This window comes from Coregonus clupeaformis, unplaced genomic scaffold, assembly GCF_020615455.1.
Source record: "Coregonus clupeaformis isolate EN_2021a unplaced genomic scaffold, ASM2061545v1 scaf1049, whole genome shotgun sequence".
NCBI lineage: Eukaryota > Metazoa > Chordata > Actinopteri > Salmoniformes > Salmonidae > Coregonus > Coregonus clupeaformis.
The window spans coordinates 30859-51955 of record NW_025534503.1 but is presented as its reverse complement, the minus strand read 5'-3'; the positions used below and the strand labels follow the sequence as shown (position 1 = coordinate 51955).

At 42.6% G+C, this 21097-nt stretch overlaps 1 pseudogene; it reads left to right on the top strand.

The window, feature by feature from the left end:
• The first annotated feature begins 14950 nt into the window (after positions 1–14950).
• On the top strand, positions 14951–17969 carry LOC123486180 (annotated as a pseudogene).
• Positions 17970–21097: the final 3128 nt, after the last annotated feature.

The following is a 21097-nucleotide window of genomic DNA, read 5'->3' as shown; positions in this document are numbered from 1 at the left end:
TACCTAGTGACATATTCCCGTGCATCCGAAAGTCGGAGGTGTTGCTAACATTTTCGATAGCAAATTTCAATTACAAAAAAAAATGACGTTTTCATCTTTTCGAGCTTCTAGTCATGAAATCTATGCAGCCTACTCAATCACTTTTTATAGCTACTGTTTACAGGCCTCCTGGGCCATATACAGCGTTCCTCTCTGAGTTTCCTGAATTCCTATCAGACCTTGTAGTCATAGCAGATCATATTCTAATTTTTGGTGATTTTAATATTCACATGGAGAAGTCCACAGACCCACTCCAAAAGTCTTTGGGAGCCATTATCGACTCAGTGGGTTTTGTCCAACATGTCTCTGGACCTACTCACTGCACACAGTCATACTCTGGACCTAGTTTTGTCCCATGGAATAAATGTTGTAGATCTTAATGTTTTTCCACAAAATCCTGGACTATCGGACCACCATTTTATTACGTTTGCAATCGCAACAAATAATCTGCTCAGACCCCAACCAAGGAGCATCAAAAGTCGTGCTATAAATTCTCAGAACAACACAAAAATTCATTGATGCCCTTCCAGACTCCTTCTGCCTACCCAAGGACGTCAGAGGACAAAATCAGTTAACCACTTAACTGAGGAACTCAATTTAACCTTCACAATCCCTAGATGCAGTTGCACCTAAAAGCGAAAAACATTTGTCATAGAAACTAGCTCCCTGGTATACGAAAATACCGAGCTTTGAAGCAAGCTTCAGGAAATTGGAACGGAAATGGCGCCACACCAAACTGGAAGTCTTCCGACTAGCTTGGAAAGACAGTACCGTGCAGTACCGAAGAGCCCTCACGCTGCTCCCGATCATCCTACTTTTCCAAATTAATCGAGGAAAATAAGAACAATCCAAAATTTCTTTTTGATACTGTTGCAAAGCTAACTAAAAAGCAGCATTCCCCAAGAGAGGATGGTTTTCACTTCGCAGTGATAAATTCATGAACTTCTTTGAGGAAAGATCATGACCATTAGAAAGCAAATTCGGACTCCTCTTTGAATCTGCGTATTCCTCCAGGGCTTAGCTGTCCTGGATCTGCACACTCTGCGGGGCCTGGGATCGGGAGAGACCTTAGTGTTTTAGTACTATATCTCTTGACACAATGATGAAAATAATCATGGCCTCTAAACCTTCAAGCTGCATACTGGATCCTATTCCTACTAAACTGCTGAAGGAGCTGCTTCCTGTGCTTGGCCCTCCTATGTTGAACATAATAAACAGCTCTCTATCCACCGGATGTGTACCAAACTCACTAAAAGTGGCAGTGATAAAGCCTCTCTTGAAAAAGCCAAACCTTGACCCGAAAATATAAAAAACTATCGGCCTATATCGAATCTTCCATTTCCTCTCAAAAATTTTAGAAAAAAGCTGTTGCGCCGCAACTCACTGCCTTTCTGAAGACAAACAATGTATACTGAAATGCTTCAGTCTGGTTTTAGACCCCCATCATAGCACTGAGACTGCACTTGTAAGGTGGTAAATGACCTTTTAATGGCGTCAGACCGAGGCTCTGCATCTGTCCTCGTGCTACTAGACCTTAGTGCTGCCTTTGACACCATCGATCACCACATTCTTTTGGAGAGACTGGAAACCCAAATTGGTCTACACGGACAAGTTCTGGCCTGGTTTAGATCCTACCTGTCGGAAAAGATATCAGTTTTGTCTCTGTGAATGGTCTGTCCTCCGACAAATCAACTGTACATTTCGGTGTTCCTCAGGTTCCGTTTTAGGGACCACTATTGTTTTCACTATATATTTTACCTCTTGGGGATGTTATTGAAAACATAATGTTAACTTTCACTGCTATGCGGATGACACACAGCTGTACATTTCAATGAAGCATGGTGAAGCCCCAAATTGCCCTCGCTAGAAGCCTGTGTTTCAGACATAAGGAAGTGGATGGCTGAAAACTTTTTACTTTTAAACTCGGACAAAACAGAGATGCTTGTTCTAGGTCCCAAGAAACAAAGAGATCTTCTGTTAAATCTGACAATTCATCTTGATGGTTGTAAAAGTCGTCTCAAATAAAACTGTGAAGGACCTAGGCGTTACTCTTGACCCTGATCTCTCTTTTGCGCAACATATCAAGACTGTTTCAAGGACAGCTTTTTTCCATCTACGTAACATTGCAAAAATCAGAAATTTTCTGTCCAAAATGATGCAGAAAAATTAATCCATGCATTTGTTACTTCTAGATTAGACTACTGCAATGCTCTATTTTCCGGCTACCCGGATAAAGCACTAAATAAACTTCAGTTAGTACTAAATACGGCTGCTAGAATCCTGACTAGAACCAAGAAATTTGATCATATTACTCCAGTGCTAGCTTCCCTACACTGGCTTCCTGTTAAGGCAAGGGCTGATTTCAAGGTTTTACTGTTAACCTATAAAGCGTTACATGGGCTTGCTCCTACCTATCTTTCCGAGTTGGTCCTGCCGTACATACCAATACGTGCGCTACGGTCACAAGACGCAGGCCTCCTAATTGTCCCTAGAATTTCTAAGCAAACAGCGGGAGGCAGGGCTTTCTCCTATAGATCTCCATTTTTATGGAACAGTCTGCCTACCCATGTGAGAGACGCAGACTCGGTCTCAACCTTTAAGTCTTTACTGAAGACTTATCTCTTCAGTAGGTCATATGATTGAGTGTAGTCTGGCCCAGGGGAGGTGAGGTGAACGGAAGGCTGGAGCAACGAACAGCCCTTGCTGTCTCTGCCGGCCGGTTCCCTCTCTCCACTGGGGTTCTCTGCCTCTAACCCTGTTGCAGGGCTGAGTCACTGGCTTGCTGGTGCTCTTTCATGCCGTCCCTGGGAGGGAGTGCGTCACTTGAGTGGGTTGAGTTACTGACGTGATCTTCCTGTCTGGGTTGGCGCCCCCCCCTTGGTTTGTGCTGTGGTGGAGACCTCTGTGGGCTATACTCGGCCTTGTCTCAGGATTGTAAGTTGGTGGTTGGGGATATCCCTCTAGTGGTGCGGGGGCTGTGCTTTGGCGGAGTGGGTGGGGTTATATCCTTCCTGTTTGGCCCTGTCCGGTTTCTTCGGATAGGGCCACAGTGTCTCCGGACCGCTCCTGTCTCAGCCTCCAGTATTTATGCTGCAGTAGTTTATGTGTCGGGGGGGCTGGGGTTAGTTGGTTATACCTGGAGTACTTCTCCTGTCTTATCCAGTGTCCTGTGTGAATTTAAGTATGCTCTCTCTCTAATTCTCTCGTTCTCTCTTTCTCTCTGAGAACCTGAGCCCTAGGACCATACGTCAGGACTACCGGGCATGATGACACCTTGCTGTCCCCAGTCCGCTCTGGCCTTGCTGCTATTCCAGTTTCAACTGTTCTGCCTGCGGCTCGAAACCCCTACCTGTCCCAGACCTGCTGTTTTCAACTCTAAATGATCGGCTTGAAAAGCCAACTGAGAGACCTGAGCCCTAGGACCATACGTCGGGACTACCGGCCGTGGTGACTCCCTTGCTGTCCCCAGTCCGCCTGGCCTTGCTGCTATTCCAGTTTAAACTGTTCTGCCTGCGATTATGGAACCCCTACCTGTCCCAGACCTGCTGTTTTAAACTCTAATGATCGGCTATGAAAAGCCAACTGAGATTTATTCCTGATTATTATTTGACCATGCTTGTCACTTATGAACATTTTTGAACATCTTGGCATGGTTCTGTTATAATCTCCACCCGGCACAGCCAGAAGAGGACTGGCCACCCCTCATAGCCTGGTTCCTCTCTAGGTTTCTTCCCCTAGGTTTTGCCTTTCTAGGGAGTTTTTCCTAGCCACCGTGCTTCTACACCTGCATTACTAGCTGTTTGGGGTTTTAGGCTGGGTTTCTGTACAGCACTTCGAGATATTAGCTGATGTGAAGGGCTATATAAAATAAAATTGATAAAATTGATTGAATACACCTGTCAGCAGGGTGAGGCTGAAATAGCAGAATCCACTAATTTGAAGGGGTTTCCACATACTGCTGTATATATAGGGTATTTCTTACTGTTGCTTCTCTTCTAAACAACGTTATGAGTGACTGTTGTCCAACGTGATGTCAGGAGATCCATTCCTTTTGTCAACAGGTTAGAAAGTTTGGCGGACCGTCTTCCATGATTGAACTGGAGGATTGTGAAGAGCGTGAGGACATCTGTAAGTGCAGAGCATTGTACCTTACTGCTTCCTGTTTGCTTACTGCTTCCTGTTTGCTTTGACTTTTTTGAATTAGATTGTTTTCATTTAAAGTGTGTTTGGGATTTTAATGCACTTTAAATAAAGTTTGATTTAATTTAACACATTTAAACTACAGTGCCTTCAGAAAGTATTCAAACCCCTTGACTTATTTTGTTGTGCTACAGCCTGAGTTAAAAATGGATCCAAATTAAATCTCCCCCATCACACACAGTACCCGTAATGACAAAGGGAAAACATATTTTTAGAAATGGTTGCTAATTTATTGACAATGAAATACTGAAATGTCTAATTCACATAAGTATTCACACCTCTGAGTCAATACTTTGTAGAAGTACCTTTGGCAGCGATTACAGCTGTGAGTCTTTCTGGGTAAGTCTCTAAGAGCATTCCACACCTGGATTGTACAACGTTTGCCCATTATTCTTTTCAAAATTCTTCAAGCTCTGTCAAGTTAGTTGTTGATCATTGCTAGACAGCCATTTTCAGGTCTTGCCATAGATTTAAGTAGATTTAAGTCAAAACTGTAACTAGGCCACTCAGGAACATTCACTGTCTTCTTGGTAAGCAACTCCAGTGTAGATTTGGCCTTGTGTTTTAGGTTATTGTCCTGTTGAAAGGTGAATTCACCTCCCAGTGTCTGGTGGAAAGCAGACTGAACCAGGTTTTCCTCTAGTTAATTACTTTACCAAATTTTTTGCAGTTTTACTTTAGTGCCTTATTGCAAACCGGATGCATGTTTTAGAATATTTGTATTCTGTACAGGCTTCCTTCTTTTCTTTTCACACTGTCATTTAGGTTAGTATTGTGGAGTAACTACAATGTTGTTGATCCATCCTCAGTTTTCTCCTATCACAGCCATTAAATAGTATTAAGATGGTCTGGTCCATTAAATAGTATTAAGATGGTCTGGTCCATTAAATAGTATTAAGATGGTCTGGTCCATTATAGTATTAAGATGGTCTGGTCTGGTCCATTTAAATAATATTAAGATGGTCTGGTCCATTAAATAGTATTAAGATGGTCTGGTCTGGTCCATTAAATAGTATTAAGATGGTCTGGTCTGGTCCATTAAATAGTATTAAGATGGTCTGGTCTGGTCCATTAAATAGTATTAAGATGGTCTGGTCTGGTCAATTAAATAGTATTAAGATGGTCTGGTCAATTAAATAGTATTAAGATGGTCTGGTCCATTAAATAGTATTAAGATGGTCTGGTCTGGTCAATTAAATAGTATTAAGATGGTCTGGTCTGGTCAATTAAATAGTATTAAGATGGTCTGGTCAATTAAATAGTATTAAGATGGTCTGGTCTGGTCAATTAAATAGTATTAAGATGGTCTGGTCTGGTCAATTAAATAGTATTAAGATGGTCTGGTTTGGTCAATTAAATAGTATTAAGATGGTCTGGTCTGGTCAATTAAATAGTATTACAGATGGTCTGGTCTGGTCCATTCAACTCTAACTGTTTTAGTCACCATGGCCTCATGGTGAAATCCCCTGACGGTACAGAGATGAGGGTAGTCATTCAAAAATCATGTTAACACTATTATTGCACACAGAGTGAGTCCACGCCAACTTATGTGACTCGTTAAACAAATTGTTACTCTGAACTTATTTAGGCTTGCCATAACAAAGGGGTTGAATACTTATTGACTCAAGACATTTCAGCTTTTCATCTATTTGTAAAAAAATTTAAACATAATTCCACTTTGACATTATGGGTTATTGTGTGTAGGCCAGTGACAAAAAAATCTCTATTGAATCCATTTTAAAAATCAGGCTGTAACAACTAAATGTGGAAACGTCAAGGATGTGAATACTGTCTGAAGGAGTGTGAATACTGTCTGAAGGAGTGTGAATACTTTCTGAAGGAGTGTGAATACTTTCTGAAGGAGTGTGAATACTTTTTGAAGGAGTGTGAATACTTTCTGAAGGAGTGTGAATACTGTCTGAAGGAGTGTGAATACTGTCTGAAGAGTGTGAATACTGTCTGAAGGAGTGTGAATACTGTCTGAAGGAGTGTGAATACTGTCTGAAGGAGTGTGAATACTGTCTGAAGGAGTGAATACTGTCTGAAGGAGTGTGAATACTGTCTGAAGGAGTGTGAATACTGTCTGAAGGAGTGTGAATACTGTCTGAAGGAGTGTGAATACTGTCTGAAGGATGTGAATACTGTCTGAAGGAGTGTGAATACTTTCTGAAGGAGTTGAATACTTTCTGAAGTACTGTCTGAAAGGAGTGTGAATACTTTCTGAAGGAGTGTGAATACTTTCTGAAGAGTGTGAAAACTGTCTGAAGGAGTGTGAACTTTCTGAAGGAAGGTGTGAATACTGTCTGAAGGAGTGTGAATACTGTCTGAAGGAGTGTGAATACTGTCTGAAGGAGTGTGAATACTGTCTGAAGGAGTGTGAATACTGTCTGAAGGAGTGTGAATACTGTCTGAAGGAGTGTGAATACTGTCTGAAGGAGTGTGAATACTGTCTGAAGGATGTGAATACTTTCTGAAGGAGTGTGAATACTTTCTGAAGGAGTGTGAATACTGTCTGAAGTACTGTCTGAAGGAGTGTGAATACTTTCTGAAGGAGTGTGAATACTTTCTGAAGGAGTGTGAAAACTGTCTGAAGGAGTGTGAAAACTGTCTGAAGGAGTGTGAAAACTGTCTGAAGGAGTGTGAAAACTGTCTGAAGGAGTGTGAATACTGTCTGAAGGAGGTGAAAACTGTCTGAAGGAGTGTAAAACTGTCTGAAGGAGTGTGAAAATCTGTCTGAAGGAGTGTGAAAACTGTCTGAAGGAGTGTGAATACTGTCTGAAGGAGTGTGAATACTGTCTGAAGGAGTGTGAATACTGTCTGAAGGAGTGTGAATACTGTCTGAAGGAGTGTGAATACTGTCTGAAGGAGTGTGAATACTGTCTGAAGGAGTGTGAATACTGTCTGAAGGAGTGTGAATACTTTATGAAGGAGTGAATACTTTCTGAAGGAGTGTGAATACTGTCTGAAGGAGTGTGAATACTGTCTGAAGGAGTGTGAAAACTGTCTGAAGGAGTGTGAAAACTGTCTGAAGGAGTGTGAAAACTGTCTGAAGGAGTGTGAAAACTGTCTGAAGGAGTGTGGGCACTGTCTGAAGGAGTGTGAAAACTGTCTGAAGGAGTGTGAAAAACTGTCTGAAGGAGTGTGAATACTGTCTGAAGGAGTGTGAATACTGTCTGAAGGAGTGTGAATACTGTCTGAAGGAGTGTACTAACCCTTTCTGAAGGACTGTAGTTAGAAACATTGGACCGATCTGGTTCCAAGATGAATGTAGAACCAACCCAAACGTTACAATCCTTTATTTATATAATACTATCTTGTTATTCCTCTGACCTCTAAACCTGACCTCTAAACCTGACCTCTAACCCTGACCTCTAACCCTGACCTCTCCATGACAGGGCTCCCGTCATCAGAGTGGCGCCCCATCTGTCTGTCCATCCGTCTGTCCCATCCGTCTGTCCATCCGTCTGTCCCTCCTGGTATCGTGCTGTCAGATCCTGAGGCTGTGACTGTGGCTGTTTGTGCTCCTCCTCTTAGAGCCATCACACTGCAGCTGGAGGACAAGGCCAACCTCGCCGACTGGCTGGCTCTGCTCTGGCCTGCCACCGGGAAACGTGCGTACAAACAGACAGAGATGGGGCACATGGGTCAACAATAGTGTAATGTTGTGTTGTGTTGTTGTCGTCAGAGGGGAGGCCAGATCAGCCCAGATCATTTCCAGTGGTTCTCGTACCGAGACAGAGCTCTGGGTTACAAGATGGACCTGCTGGCTGAAACCTTCTCTAATGGAAAGATCCTGCTGGGCTCCTACATGAAGAAACCTCTGCTGGTGGACCACAGCGCTACCACTGTAGTAACCTTTAACCCCTAACCCTCTGCTGGTGGACTACAGCGCTACCACTGTGAGTAACCTTTAACCCCTAACCCTCTGCTGGTGGACCACAGCGCTACCACTGTGAGTAACCTTTAACCCTCAACCCTCTGCTGGTGGACCACAGCGCTACCACTGTGGGTAACCTTTAACCCTAACCTCTGCTGGTGGACCACAGCGCTACCACTGTGAGTAACCTTAACCCCCTAACCCTCTGCTGGTGGACCACAGCGCTACCACTGTGAGTAACCTTTAACCCCTAACCCTCTGCTGGTGGACCACAGCGCTACCACTGTGAGTAACCTTTAACCCCTAACCCTCTGCTGGTGGACCACGAAAGCGCTACCACTGTGAGTAACCTTTAACCCCTAACCCTCTGCTGGTGGACCACAGCGCTACCACTGTGAGTAACCCTGACCTCTAACCTTTAGGTGCGCTACATGACCAAAAGTATGTGGACACTCTGCTCGTCTAACATCTTATTCCTAAATCATGGGCATTAATATGGAGTTGGTCCCCTTTTGCTGCTATAACAGCCTCCACTCTTCTGGGAAGGCTTTCCACTAGATGTTGGAACATTGCTGCGGGGACTTGCTTCCATTCAGCCACAAGAGCATTGGTGAGGTCGGGCACTGATGTTGGGCGATTAGGGCCTGGCTTGCAGTCGGTGTTCCAATTCATCCCCCAAAGGTGTTCGATGGGGGTTGAGGTCAGGGCTCTGTGCAGGCCAGTCAAGTTCTTCTACACCGATCTCGACAAACCTTTTTCTGTATGGACCTCGCTTTGCACAGGGGGCATTGTGATGCAGAAACAGGAAAGGGCCTTCCCAAACTGATGCTACAAAGTTGGAAGCACAGAATCGTCTAGAATGTCATTGTATGCTGTAGCGTTAAGATTTCCTTCACTGGAACTAAGGGGCTAGCCTGAACCACAAAAACAGCCCCAGACCATTATTCCTCCTCCACCAAACTTTACAGTTGGCACTGCATTCGGGCAGGTAGCGTTCTCCTGGCGTCCGCCAAACCCAGATTTGTCCGTCGGACAACCAGATGGTGAAATGTGATTCATCACTCCACAGAATGTGTTTCCACTGCTTCAGAGTCCAATGGTGGCGAGCTTTACACTCACTCCAGCTGGCGCTTGGCATTGCGAATGGTGACCTTACGCTAGTGTGCGGCTGCTCGGCCATGGAAACCCATTTCATGAAGACTCCCGACCAGACAGTTCTTGTTCTGACGTTGCTTCCGAGGCAGTTTGGAACTTCGGTAGTGAGTGTTGCAACCGAGGACAGACCATTTTTACGCCGCTATGTGCTTCAGCACTTTCGTGTTCCCGTTCTGTGAGCTTGTGTTGGCCTACCACCTGCGGCTGAGCCGTTGTTGCTCCTAGACGTTTCCACTTCATAATAACAGCGCTTACAGTTGACCGGGGCAGCTCTAGCAGGGCAGAAATTTGACGAACTGACGTGTTGGAAAGGTGGCATCCTATGACGGTGCCACGTTGAAAGTCGCTGAGCTCTTCAGTAAGGCCATTCTACTGCCAATGGTTGTCTATGGAGATTGTGTGGCTGTGTGCTCGATTTTATACACCTGTCAGCAACAGGTGTGGCTGAAATAGCCGAATCCACTAATTTGAAGGGCTGTCAACATACACTATATATACAAAAGTATCTATCTGTACCCATTTCTGATGAGTGTGTCCACATACTGCTGTATATATAGTGTTTATCATATCAGAATGAGAATATCAGTTCAGAGTGTTGTCAGATACGTCATATCAGAATGAGTGTAGGGCTGGGCAATATATCGAATGAATGTTTTAGAGCGATGTTCCAAATGCCTATCACTCCACAGACACCAAGCCCCTCCTCCTTATCACTCCACAGACACCAAGCCCCTCCTCCTTAACACTCCACAGACACCAAGCCCCTCCTCCCCTTATCACTCCACAGACACCAAGCCCCTCCTCCTTATCACTCCCACAGACACCAAGCCCCTCCTCCTTAACACTCCCACAGACACCAAGCCCCCTCCTCCTTAACACTCCACAGACACCAAGCCCCTCCTCCTTAACACTCCACAGACACCAAGCCCCTCCTCCTTAATACTCCACAGACACCAAGCCCCTCCTCCTTAAAACTCCACAGACACCAAGCCCCTCCTCCTTAACACTCCACAGACACCAAGCCCCTCCTCTTTAACACTCCACAGACACCAAGCCCCTCCTCCTTAACACTCCACAGACACCAAGCCCCTCCCTCCTTAACACTCCACAGACACAAGCCCCCTCCTCCTTAACACTCCACAGACACCAAGCCCCTCCTCCTTAACACTCCACAGACACCAAGCCCCTCCTGCAGAGAACACAACGCCACCAGGAGAGTCTCAGACTGGCTGATATCATCGCCTCAGACCAACACCGCCTCTATGAGGTCTGTACTGTGGTCTAGAAATTATATTTCTATGGTCTGCGCTGGAGTCTGACCTGGGCTGAGGGCAGATCTCAATTCAGTCTACAGTGGCTTCATCCTCTCCCCTCTCTGTCTCCTTTCCTTTGTCTGCCACCATCTGCTTCTCAAGTCTACTGTGACTTCAAGGAAACACTATTGAGATTCACCTAATAGTCTAGTGTGGCTTCCTCTCTTCCACGTCATCTGACACCTGTCCAGTTCTTTCACATCAGTGCTGATGAAGCGTTATAGCTCAATACAATATCAACACCATCTCACAGCGTTATAGCTCAATACAATACCATCTCACAGCATTATAGCTCAATACAATATCAACACCATCTCACAGCATTATAGCTCAATACAATATCAACACCATCTCACAGCGTTATAGCTCAATACAATACAACACCATCTCACAGCATTATAGCTCAATACAATATCAACACACATCTCACAGCATTATAGCTCAATACAATATCACTACCATCTCACAGCATTATAGCTCAATACAATATCAACACCATCTCACAGCATTATAGCTCAATACAATATCAACACCATCTCACAGCATTATAGCTCAATACAATATCAACACCATCTCACAGCGTTATAGCTCAATACAACACCATCTCACAGCATTATAGCTCAATACAACACCATCTCACAGCATTATAGCTCAATACAACACCATCTCACAGCATTATAGCTCAATACAACACCATCTCACAGCATTATAGCTCAATACAACACCATCTCACAGCATTATAGCTCAATACAACACCATCTCACAGCATTATAGCTCAATACAATATCAACACCATCTCACAGCATTATAGCCAATACAATATCAACACCATCTCACAGCATTATAGCTCAATACAATATCAACACCATCTCACAGCATTATAGCTCAATACCAACACCATCTCACAGCATTATAGCTCAATACAACACCATCTCACAGCATTATAGCTCAATACAACACCATCTCACAGCATTATAGCTCAATACAACACCATCTCACAGCATTATAGCTCAATACAACACCATCTCACAGCATTATAGCTCAATACAACACCATCTCACAGCATTATAGCTCAATACAATATCAACACCATCTCACAGCATTATAGCTCAATACAACACCATCTCACAGCATTATAGCTCAATACAACACCATCTCACAGCATTATAGCTCAATACAACACCATCTCACAGCATTATAGCTCAATACAATATCAACACCATCTCACAGCATTATAGCTCACATATCAACACCATCTCACAGCAGTTATAGCTCAATACAATATCAACACCATCTCACAGCGTTATAGCTCAATACAATATCAACACCATCTCACAGCATTATAGCTCAATACAATATCAACACCATCTCACAGCATTATAGCTCAATACAACACCATCTCACAGCATTATAGCTCAATACAACACCATCTCACAGCATTATAGCTCAATACAATATCAACACCATCTCACAGCATTATAGCTCAATACAATATCAACACCATCTCACAGCATTATAGCTCAATACAACACCATCTCACAGCATTATAGCTCAATACAATATTCAACACCATCTCACAGCATTATAGCTCAATACAATATCAACACCATCTCACAGCATTATAGCTCAATACAACACCATCTCACAGCATTATAGCTCAATACAACACCATCTCACAGCATTATAGCTCAATACAATATCAACACCATCTCACAGCATTATAGCTCAATACAATATCAACACCATCTCACAGCATTATAGCTCAATACAATATCAACACCATCTCACAGCATTATAGCTCAATACAACACCATCTCACAGCATTATAGCTCAATACAATATCAACACCATCTCACAGCATTATAGCTCAATACAATATCAACACCATCTCACAGCATTATAGCTCAATACAATATCAACACCATCTCACAGCATTATAGCTCAATACAACACCATCTCACAGCATTATAGCTCAATACAACACCATCTCACAGCATTATAGCTCAATACAATATCAACACCATCTCACAGCATTATAGCTCAATACAACACCATCTCACAGCATTATAGCTCAATACAACACCATCTCACAGCATTATAGCTCAATACAACACCATCTCTACAGCATTATAGCTCAATACAATATCAACACCATCTCACAGCATTATAGCTCAATACAACACCATCTCACAGCATTATAGCTCAATATCAACACCATCTCACAGCATTATAGCTCAATACAACACCATCTCACAGCATTATAGCTCAATACAACACCATCACCATCTCACAGCGTTATAGCTCAATACAACATCAACACCATCTCACAGCGTTATAGCTCAATACAATATCAACACCATCTCACAGCGTTATAGCTCAATACAATATCAACACCATCTCACAGCATTATAGCTCAATACAATATCAACACCATCTCACAGCATTATAGCTCAATACAACACCATCTCACAGCATTATAGCTCAATACAATATCAACACCATCTCACAGCGTTATAGCTCAATACAACACCATCTCACAGCATTATAGCTCAATACAATATCAACACCATCTCACAGCATTATAGCTCAATACAATATCAACACCATCTCACAGCGTTATAGCTCAATACAATATCAACACCATCTCACAGCGTTATAGCTCAATACAATATCAACACCATCTCACAGCATTATAGCTCAATACAATATCAACACCATCTCACAGCATTATAGCTCAATACAACACCATCTCACAGCATTATAGCTCAATACAATATCAACACCATCTCACAGCATTATAGCTCAATACAACACCATCTCACAGCGTTATAGCTCAATACAATATCAACACCATCTCACAGCATTATAGCTCAATACAACACCATCTCACAGCGTTATGCTCAATACAATATCAACACCATCTCACAGCATTATAGCTCAATACAATATCAACACCATCTCACAGCATTATAGCTCAATACAATACAACACCATCTCACAGCATTATAGCTCAATACAATATCAACACCATCTCACAGCATTATAGCTCAATACAATATCAACACCATCTCACAGCGTTATAGCTCAATACAATATCAACACCATCTCACAGCGTTATAGCATCAATACAATATCAACACCATCTCACAGCATTATAGCTCAATACAATATCAACACCATCTCACAGCATTATAGCTCAATACAACACCATCTCACAGCATTATAGCTCAATACAATATCAACACCATCTCACAGCGTTATAGCTCAATACAATATCAACACCATCTCACAGCGTTATAGCTCAATACAATATCAACACCATCTCACAGCGTTATAGCTCAATACAATATCAACACCATCTCACAGCATTATAGCTCAATACAATATCAACACCATCTCACAGCATTATAGCTCAATACAACACCATCTCACAGCATTATAGCTCAATACAATATCAACACCATCTCACAGCGTTATAGCTCAATACAACACCATCTCACAGCATTATAGCTCAATACAATATCAACACCATCTCACAGCATTATAGCTCAATACAACACCATCTCACAGCGTTATAGCTCAATACAATATCAACACCATCTCACAGCATTATAGCTCAATACAATATCAACACCATCTCACAGCATTATAGCTCAATACAACACCATCTCACAGCATCTCTCCCTGTCACTGTATTGCTGTCTCCTCTTCCACTCTTCTACTTTCCCATCCTCTTCTTTTTGCTAACTATGTTCTGTCTCTTCTCTCTCTCTGTCTCAGGTGTTCTCCAAAGATGAGCTGAGGAAGTTCCTTCAGAAGATGAGGGAGTCGTCTCTTCTCTTATTGGATAAGAGTCTGGACCGCTGGGTACGAGATCCAACCATAAATACACCCCACCTGGACATTTGTTTTCTTTTTTCTTTTTTGTGTTCTTTTTAATTTTTTTTTGCCAAATTTTATGTAATGGAGTGAATGATTTTCTGCATTTTCGTATACAATAAAAGTGACTTGACTGAAATATTGTTTGTCTTTGGGCCGTGCAAGGCTGGATGCAAATCCGTATCTGAATCTAGAAGAGTATAAGGAAGGTTTGAGAGACCTTGTATATGTCTAGAATAAATAGTTTAGGTTATCGCCTTCAACTTTCCAAAGTCTCCACGGGGATGCGCTGTAGGGCACTGACGTGGCTAGTTCTCTTCGCAGAAAAACGGAAGTAAAGGTCGCTTCATCTGACGTCACTACTCCCGTTAAGTTGCAGCCAGGCTCTTTTTTTTCCTATATGATCAACATGCGATGGGAAAAGTATGAAAGCGTTGCACAACTGGCAGAGGGTAGACATTTTTACTTGAATTTGTTGGTTTACATTAGCAAGCTAGCTTCATACTATACAGTACTACTGAACCCTATAGGTAGATTTTACAGGACGGTTATCAAGAGGACCATGGCTAACCGACTTTCACACCTTTTCTCGAACAGCCGCCTCGTCATTGGATTATTGGCCAATTTGCTGTCGATCGATATGCATCGATTTTCATCAACAAATGGATCTATGTTCACTATGGCTTCCCAAACATGACTAACGCTGATCCATTTCGTGGTGACATGGCTTGGACTATGGTATCCAGAAGATGGACATATTTGCCACCAAAATTATCTGGCTCGCTCTCAGCTTTACTGTGGCTTTCACCCAATATGTCTTACAAAACAACACCATTGGCACTTACCAGCTGGCCAAGCGATGACAACTCCTGTGATCATTGTCATACAGACTGTGTTACAAGAAGACATTCTCCACCAAGATCAAATTGACTTTGGTATGTAGTGGTTACAATGTACCAATGCTGCTGCCTGCTACAATGTAGCTAGCATTCCATACAGAATGGTCAGATTGGCATTTATTGAGATGACTTTTTTTTGTTTAAAAATTAAATACTTTTCTAATTGTACAAACATATACCGAAGTTGAATTATACATTCAAAATGAACATTTAGCAAAGTACATAATCAAGCACACAGGTTTAAGAAAACAAACTTTTACAAACATCACAGAGGTCTTATATACATAAAATTAGACATATGTATGTTTCAAAGGTAGCAGTGAGTTTCCGGTCATGTTTGTTTTTAACCAATCTTAATGATTGCAAAAATATCGAGCTGTCTTTCAAAAATAAATAAGGGGGTAGCCTTCAAAATCTGTATTTGTGTATGAAGAATTTGGTTAATACAAATACATTTTTGACCATCTTGGAATAAACCAAATTTGACGACCTATGTGAAAGTGGCAATAATAATATAATTTGAAAATAATAAATCATAACCACCCAGAAATTGGTAATATGATCACAACTAAATAAATTATGTTCCGTAGTTCCAATGTCATTCCCACAAAAATGTACAGGGATTACGCTCTACAATGAATAGAGATGATCGATATACTGGAGGCAGCTCTGCAGAGTGGTCACTAGCTGGCAAAGTCAGAAAATCTCTGTGTCCAGTATGAAGGACATTAGAGGTACTTCTCACGAGCAGATATCCATAGACTTCTAGTCATTGCGCTAATGCTAGTTAGCGACTTCCTTCAAACTGCATGCATTAGCCATACAAATGGTATCCAGGAGTTCATCTGACTCCGGGGGAAGTAGATAAAGGGCCTCATTGCCAACATCCCGAAGTATCCCTTTAACCCTAACCACACACTAACCCTAATGCCCTAACCCAAACTTTTTTCATGAATTTTTATGATTACAGTTAGTAACGCTATTTACCTGATGTGTCTGTCTTTTCCCACTACTAGGTGCCTAACATTAGGTGTGATCCTGAACTCCTACTATGATGTGAAGTTCAACCTCCTGGGGATGATCTTTGCCACACTAGGGGTGTTGGTCACCTCCTCTATCAGGTGGTAAGTAGTGATGCTTTGAAGTGCACTTGGGACCTGGTGAACCCGGGGATTCAATAAACATGGCTGTCTCCCCAAATGGCACCCTATTCCTATGAGCCCTGGTCAAAAGTAGTGCACTAGAAAGGGAATAGGGTGCTAGTTGGAATGCAGACATAGACTAGAACACGTTATTTATTCCTCTTAAAGGGGATTCCTCACCTTTCAGCATGACAATGCCCCTGTGCACAAAGTGAGGTCCATACAGAAATGGTTTGTCGAGATAGAACTTGACTGGCCTGCACAGAGCCCTGACCTCAACCCAATCGAACACCTTTGGGATTAATTGGAACACCGACTGCGAGCCAGGCCTAATCGCCTAACATCAGTGCCCGACCTCACTAATGCTCTTGTGGCTGAATGGAAGCAAATCCCCGCAGCAATGTTTCAACATCTAGTGGAAAGCCTTCCCCAGAAGAATGGAGGCTGTTATAGCAGCAAATGGGACCAACTCCATGTTAATGCCCATGATTTTGGAATGAGATGCTTGACGAGCAGATATCCACATGCTTTTGGTCATGTAGTGTATCTTGGTAATTACTTAGCTGATGTTGGACCACTCTTCGTAGACCAGTTTCATACGCTAATGATACTGTCTGTGTGTGGTGATTCAGTACTGACTCTCAAAGGATCAGAGTGTTTGGTAAGGGGGGGCTGATTTCAGGGGGGAAAAGTGCTGCTTCCTGGCCACCCCACTCCTGTTTCTGTGAGAGCATGGGGTCTACCTTTGTCTGTGTGACATATGGCTGGGCGACAGGAGCCAGTCACTCCTAATCAGTGTCACATGGTCCAGAGCTTTGTCATACACCAACCCGCAGATTGTGTCTGTACATGTGCATGTGCAACAACCACTGTTTGTGATATATTATGTATATTATGTAAATGGTGTGTGTGTGTGTGTCACCATCTCATACTGAGAGATATGGGGTTGAGAGAAGCAGAGAAGAGCGAAAGGTAGTGAAATGGTTGCCTGACGAGAAAATGTGGGCCATTGTACAAAACAAAGTCATGAGCAATTGGATCGTCTCTAACCAATCAGAGTATACAAGCCAGTGACGTGATTTATGAATCATGTTGGCCCAACCTGTCGGTTTCTTGGACCAATCAGAATGGTCAGAATGTGATCGCTAGAAGACGTCGGAGAGGAAAACAAATCCAGACTCGTGGGTAGAGAAGAAACGCAGTGGGCGTGGCGTTGGGCCAGAGCCATGGTGGGTGGGTAGTCAGGCTAGCGAAATGGCTCTTTGATGGGAAAATGACCCAATCAAAGAGCCAGCATTACCAATGTTCTAGAGTAGAGTAGAAGATCTGTAGATCACAATGCTCCTTCAGCCACCCTACAGAGGCATATGTTCAGAATTCCTCTGGGACTCATGAAACTGTCCTTCAGGCTCATTGTATAAGCTGTTGTCTCTGGCCGCTGGGTTTCAGTGTCAAACTGCTCTAAAAGGCCATGGCAGACTTGAAGGTCATGGTCATAATGAATGATAGAGACATCTAGTGGCCAAAAGGCCGTCTTAGCATGTGCAGCGCCATTGAGGGCTTCCATCATTTTAATGTAGTCAACTGGGTGGGACTTCCAGCTTCATTGGCTGATCCTTTCCTGGTGACCCTGTTGGAGTCACGTCCAACCGGTCATCAGGAGGGATCAGCCAATCGTGAAGAAGAAAATGTCCTACTTCAAAATGGAGATAGCCTCAATGGCACTTGCCATGCTGTCACAGCCGCTATAATGGCACAGATACAAAGATGGTCACGACACATACATCATATCGACCTCTGCATCTTTGTGGACACAGGAAGGTATTGCTGTTATCAGGTACAGAAGACACTCGCTGCAGATGTTGGCAAACACAATCATGGAACTTGCCTGATTTGGCATGGGAAAAAAGAGAATATCTGAAAATTGTCCGAATCAGATCAATTAAAGTAAGTTACTGTAGTATGCCTCGTATGACTCATACACGTACCACTGTTGACCTAAACAGGGTAGGTAAACACCTGATTGTGTGAAAGTCTAATGACTTCAATTGTGAGGTTTCATTTGGAGAAGTGTCCCAGTGTTGCTGGAGTTCAATAAATCAGAGAAATAAATGACCAATGTGATAATCTGTCCTGGAAAGGGCAGCTAAAAGATTTATCATCTGGTGTGCTTAGAGCACAAAGGCCATCTGATACATACTCCAGTCAAAGGCTGTCTCCTTTCAACTCACAGTCATTCCTGTCCATGTTGGCTGGTTTCACAGAATTCCAACCCTTTTTTATACCCTGAGGTCACAAGATGCACTGAGAAAATTAAAGATGTGATTTTGGAAAATGTTCAAATTTAGGATGGGCGATACGCTATTCACTAAATCTAAATCTCACAACTGACTTTAGTATAAGGACCGATCAGGAATACATCAGAAGTGGGTCATACTCAAAATGTCACATTTAATGTCAGAACTATTTTTGACTAATAAGTCAAATAACTGTTCACAACAAATAATGGAATGAGACAGATTCTAGTTCATTTTTTTCAGTATTTAGGCCATACAAATGTAAATAAATGTTTAACAGATTGTGTGGCAAGCAAATACAAATCAAGAAGTGGACCTTCTTGTTAAAATACTATAGTGACCTTAGTTCAACACCTGGCAACCAACTTTAAGAGATGATAGCCTCTTGGGGATGCTAAAAGAGGCATAATTCAGCCATAATCCAAGAGGAAGTTGTGTATCTCCTTTACTGGAAGCATCCTCTAATCGTGCACTTTTTTCAGTACAATGGGCCTCAGGATCACTTTTTTCAGATATTTTATTTTTTATTTTTTTATTAAATTGAAGAGGGGAATCCGTTCAACATTTAAGTAAATGTGTATGGCCTTACTTTAAGAACCTATCTAGAATAAGAACGCTACTGTGAAGGTGAGAAATAGTGACCATAATCCAATTGGACAGAAAATCCCAATCAACAGTTATCAGTCATTTGAGCGGCCAACATGTTGATTGTTTGACTCAGTGGTAGCCTAGGGCATCGCATCTTCTTCTTCCTGTATACTCTACATATATGAATAATATTTTTTCTCCTTTACACTACAATCTATTATTGGAAGATATAAACAGGGGGCGGTTGAGAGGGGGAGGAAAAGTGCTAGTTACACTGAACAAAAATATAAACGCAACATTCAACAATTTCAACGATTTTACTGAGTTACAGTTCATATAAGGAAATCAGTCAATTGAAATAAATTAATTAGGCCCTAATCTATGGATTTCACATGACTGGCAATACAGATATGCATCTGTTAGTCACAGATACCTTTTTTTTTAAAGGTAGGGTGTGGATCAGAAAACAAGTCAGTATCTGGTGTGACCACCATTTGCCTCATGCAGCGCACATCTCCTTCATAGAGTTGATCAGGCTGTTGATTGTGGCCTGTCGAATGTTGTCCCACTCCTTCTCAATGGCTGTGTGAAGTTGCTGGATATTGGCAGGAACTGGAACACGCTGTCACACACGTCAATCCAGAGCATCCCAAACATGCTCGATGGGTGACATGTATGGTGAGTATGCAGGCCATGGAAGAACTGGGACATTTTCAGCTTCTTGGAATTGTGGACAGATCCTTGCTACATGGGGATGTGCATTATCATGCTAAAACATGAGGGTTTTGCGGCAGATGAATGGCACAACAATGGGCCTCAGGATCTCGTCACGGTATCTCTGTGCATTCAAATTTCCATTGATAAAATGCAATTGTGTTCGTTGTCCGTAGCTTATACCTGCCCATACCATAACCCCACCACAGGGCACTCTGTTCACAAACGTTGACATCAGCAAACCGTCTGCCCACACAGGCGCAATACACGCTGTCTGCCATCTGTCCGGTACAGTTGAAAACTGCACATTTTAGAGTGGCCTTTTATTGTTCCCAGCACAAGGTGCACCTGTGTAATGATCATGCTGTTTAATCTACTTCTGATATGCCAAACCTGTCAGGTGGATGGATTATCTTGGCAAAAGAGAAATGCTCATTAAGAGGGACGTAAAACAAATTTGTGCACACATTTTGAGATAAGCTTTTGTGCATATTGAACATTTCCGGGGTCTTTTATTTCAGCTCATTAAACATGGGACCAACACTTTACATGTTGCGTTGATATTTTTGTTCAGTGTAGTTCCACCCCAGGGCGTTGCCCAGAGCAGGAGGGGGAAGTCACAAAAATGGCTACTTGTCACCACGGCTGGCAGGACACATGCCGGAACGGTCAACTGCACATTGACATTTTGTGTAGCAGGCAGCAATAGAGAGCAACCCCAGGATAGAGGTGCACAGAGGGAGCTGACACAACTGGCTGGCCAGACACCGATGGACTGGGAGGACGTGCACTGAGAGGAAGGCTAATTGGAAAAACCACTGATGTATTGGGTCTGCAGGAGAAAAACAAAGGCATCTCTTTTGAGTGACAGCAAAATGCTTTAATGCACAGAGAGCATTATGTTTCACTATTGAAAGATGATACAATTGTGAAATAAGTTGGCCCGTTGCTTTACCATATAGACTTTGAGCAAGCACCACTGATTATTTCAGGC